Here is a 4,780-nt window from a genome sequence, read left to right as displayed (position 1 = left end):
ATGATAATGGCACAAAATATTCAATGTAAAAACTACATCCGCTACTCTAGATCATGAGTTGGATAATTTCTCTCATGAACCTTATGATGCCTCAAAGCATAGGCACAAATTTACCATGCTACATCAAAGCACAACCCATTCCCATATGAGAAGCATTACAAAACACAACAAAACCATCAATACCCTCGGGCAGGGTCAAAATTGGCACAGAAGTCAACTTATCCTTTTACTTCTCAAAACCACCTTTACAAGCATCAGACCATAAAAACATACATTTTTATGATTCAACTTCATCAATAGTGCAAAAAACGAAGATAAGATCTTGACAAACTTTCTATAATAACCAGCCAAGCTCAAGAAGCTCCTAATGTCGGTTGGAGTTGTGGGTCTAGTCCATTTATTAACTCCTTCAATTCTCTGTAGATCAACTTTAATCCCTCCACTAGAAATAACATGCCCAAGAAAAGTCACAATATTAAGCAAAAACTAACACTTAGACAACTTTGCATACACAATCTAGTCCTTAAGAGTATACAACACAATTTAGAGGTGATTCGTATAATCCTCCTCACTCTTAGAGTACACCAAAATGTCATCAATGAATACCATGATAATTAAATTTAGAAACTCCCTGAAAATATGATTCATAAGATTCATGAAAGTAGCTAGAGAGTTAGTCAATACAACTGATAAAACAATAACTTATAGTGATCATACCAGGTTTGAAAAGAAATTTTGGGAATACCAACCTCCCTAATCTTCAATTAATGATATTCCGCATAAAGATCAACCTCAGAGAAATTATAGCACCCTAAAGCTAATAACAAAGGTCATCAATCCTAGAAGAGGGTACTTATTTTTGTCATAACCTTATTCAACGGACAATAGTCTATACATATTTGAAGAGATATATCTTTCTTTTGCATAAAAAGTGTAAGAGCACCTCATGGACAAACCCTAGGATGAATTAAACCTTTATTAAGAAAATCTTCCAATTGCTGCTTTACCTATCTTTCTTTCACACAAAAATAACCAGAGTACCTCACGGAGAAACACTAGGACGAATGAAACCCTTATCAATAAGATATTTCAATTGCTCCTTTATCTCCCTTAATTCAACCAGATCTATTCTATAAAGAGGAATAGAAATAAGATAAGCATAAAATAGAAGATGAATCCCAAAATCTATTTCCCTATTAGGAGGAATTCAAGGAATGTTATCGGGCAACACTTTAGAAAATTCATTAATAGTAGGGACAAATTTCAATGAAGTACTTCTAGGGTCAAAATCCTTAACCTAAACTAGATGGTACATACACCCTTTAAAAATTACTTTTTTGAGCTCTAAGATAATAGATAAACCTCACTTTAGGTACTAAGAAACTCCATTCCCATTCTGGCACTAGTTTATTAGGAAAGTGGAAAATAAACTTTTGGGTCATATAGTCCAGAAAAGAATAACACAAATAAAGCTAATATATCCCAAAGATAAAATCAAAATCCACCATAGTCAACTCTATCAAATCCACCAATGTCTTCCTATGAAACATGGACACCACACAACCCCTATAGATTTTTATAGCAGTAAAAGACTCACCCGTTGTAGTAGTCATAGAGAAGGGGTTAGAAATATTTTCAGGACCAAAACCAAAATGTACAGCCATATAAGGGGTCACATAAGAAAGGGTAGAACTCTGATCAAGGAAATAATAAATGTAATAGAAAAGAGCTGTAACATACCAGTAACAACATCAAGGTATGCCTTAGGTTCCTAGTAACAACATCAAGGTATGCCCTTTGGTGCAGGAGCTCAAGACGTGCATACCTGAACTTTATTATCTTAAGTGGCAACCCCGGATAAAGGATAATCTCACTGTATATGTGATAATAATGACCATAATTATAACAATAACTCTTTCCCCACCTTACAATAACCATGATAAAGCTATCCATAAAAGCAACAAAGAGAATAAGGTTGGGCTGACTGTGCTCCACTAACCTGAGACTGGGCACCCTATGCCTTAGAACCACTGGTAGCCTGAAAATAATGATCACATAAAGGCTTAGGATAAGGATCACTGAAACTGAATACGAATTCCCGTAATTCTTATTCTTAGTCCACTTTATATCATCCTTCTTACTGTTTTACAGTTTTGTACCTTGCTCTAAGTATCTAAACTTCTCATTCTTCTACAGTGATCTTGGGCGTATTTATATGTCCAAACACCGCTATTTACCTATATTTAGACTTATTTTGTGAATAAAAATAGTGTTAATTATATTGAGCTTTGAGATAAATTGTATTTTGTGGCTAACCAATGTGATTAGAAAAACAGGGTAAATTTCAATGGGATTTGGATAAAAATTAGACATATATCATAAAGAAAGTTTTCATTGATGATGTGGAATTAATCATGTTTATGTGAAAGGCCATATTATCAAGTCCAAGAACATGTGTAGATGCATGAGAGAAAGGATAAAAGGAAGGAGCTGAGGATTTAAGAGAGTCAAGTGAAAATTTGAAGTGAATTTGTAGTGTCGCAATACTAACTCAATGCGTCACGTCGACCGGTGTATTCTATACCTTAGCCAAAATTTCATGAGCAACTGCAAGTGCATTGATGTGAAGTCAATACGATGTATTAATGTGTGGGCTTGGGGACTTAGTCTAATTTTGAGATGATAAATCAAGTGACATAATGCGATGTCGACACGTCATATCGAGTGTGGAAGAATTTGACAGTTGAAATTTTAAAGAAAAATTAAAGTACATCAATGCGATGTTGACGCGACGCATTGGTTGGATCGATGTGATTAGCGATGCATCACATCAAGTGTGCAAATCTAGTGAAATTTTTCCAAGTATAAAAGTAACACGTGAGTACTTTCCAATCACTTTTTGGCAAGTATAGTAGCGGCGGAAAAGCATAGAATTCTTTCTTTTAGGGTTTATATTATTTCTTTTAAACTTCTTTACTTCAAGCTTAATTTTGGAAATGATTAATACTTATTTTTGATGTTTAATTCAAGCATGAGTGGCTAAATACCCTTGTTCTAGGGTTGAGAGCTAGAACATTATTAATCTTTGATATTCTTTATAGTAGTTTCTTTTTGGATTATCATTTAGGTTGTTCTTAATTTCTTGAGCTTACTATTTTGATGAGTGGCCATCATTAGAATAAATCTATATTTCTATGTGAATCCGGGAGGAAAATCGTAGGATAGAATGAAGAAATTAAAGAGCAAGGTTCTTACCCATTTATATAAAGGAAGGAGTTTTAATTAGCATCTAGGATAGGGATATACCTAGAAGCCTTGTTTGGTTTAATTGCAAGAAGATTACATTATGAATCTAGAAGAATTTTTGTATGTGTGCGGGAGTTGTAGCCACAATATTAAATAGATAGAAGATTTGAGCTCGGGAGATTAAAAATCGTAGCCTAAACCTTGCGAACCAACAACCCAATAATCGATTAGACTTCTATATGAATTGAGAATTGTATGATTGTGTGCAAAGCCTCAACCCTAGAATTCTTATCATTATTGTTTACAACCATTGCATGCTTTCCTTTAGTCATATTTTTATTTTTTATTTATTAATTTACATTTTTATTCTTAATTTCAAAATTATCTTGATACTTTAGAAACTTAATACTTATTGTCTAAAACTAAAAGTTGGTTAAATTTCTAGTTGCTTAGTCCCCGTGGGAACGGTATCTGATTTCTAAATCACTATTTTACTTGTACGATCATGTGCACTTGCATGTGCGTCTTTGCCACAACAAGTTTTTGGCACCTTTGCCGGGGACTAATATAATTAGTAAATTGCTAAATTTTTTATTATTGATATTAAGTTTAAGTGTTAACAACTTGATCGTAGCAATTAAATTTTTGTAAGTTTAGTCGAATACAGGACTGGCGAGAGATAATGAGTTGGTAGAGCCATTTGCATAACCAAAATAGATCTTTCAACAGAGGCAAAGAATGGATAAATAAGAAATGAACCAGTCAATCCAAATCTTGAATGTCCCACCTCCAGTTATTCCAGTTGTTCTTGCTCAACCAGCTACTAGACTTATTCTTGAAGTGGTAATACCACTCATGAACCATGCGAGAAACAGTATTTACAAGCCCAAACCAGGTGGTCGATTAGAACTAAAGCAGAATATGGTACAATTGAGGAATTCAACAGGGCGATTCTATGGCCTTTCACACAAAGATCTGCAAAAGCACATACAGACCTTCCTGCAAATAAGTGATACTTACATTCCTGAAGGGGTGAGTTCTGATTATATTAGTTTGACACTCTTTCACTTTTCCCTAATAGGAGAAGCAAAACGGTGGTTACATGCTAAACCACCACTCTCCATCACTTAATGGGAAGATCTAGCTTAGAAGTTCCTTATTCGATTCTTTCCATCCGGGAAGACTGAATGCTTGAGAAGTGAGATCTTGAGTTTCAGACAGAAAGAAAGAAAGAATCTCTACCAATCTTAGGAGAGATATAAAGGTATGCTCAGAAATTTTCCCCACCATCATCAGTACACTGATATTCTTTTTCATACATTTAGTAAGGGATTAGAGCAAAACATAAAGATTCTCTTGGATTCAACAGCATGTGGATAGTCTTTTGAGATGACGTATGAAGAATTGTACACACTACTAATTCAAGGAGTACTCCTAGGAAGGTTAGAGGGGTATTAGAGGTAGAACAGTTCACTGCATTACAAGCATAGATCACAACAATGCAAAATCATATGATTACTAATCTTAATAACAT

The 4,780-nt window shown here is 34.4% G+C and overlaps 1 non-coding gene across 1 annotated transcript; it reads right to left on the bottom strand.

Moving 5' to 3' along the window:
- Nucleotides 1-4,434: 4,434 nt before the first annotated feature.
- Nucleotides 4,435-4,541, bottom strand: LOC124899857. Its single transcript, XR_007057420.1, has one exon. It is a non-coding gene; the product is annotated as a small nucleolar RNA R71 (small nucleolar RNA).
- Between the last annotated feature and the right edge of the window lie 239 nt (nt 4,542-4,780).

The sequence above is a fragment of the Capsicum annuum genome, chromosome 6, assembly GCF_002878395.1.
Source record: "Capsicum annuum cultivar UCD-10X-F1 chromosome 6, UCD10Xv1.1, whole genome shotgun sequence".
NCBI lineage: Eukaryota > Viridiplantae > Streptophyta > Magnoliopsida > Solanales > Solanaceae > Capsicum > Capsicum annuum.
The sequence above is the reverse complement of the archived record's forward strand: the minus strand, read 5'-3'. Positions and strand labels throughout refer to the sequence as shown.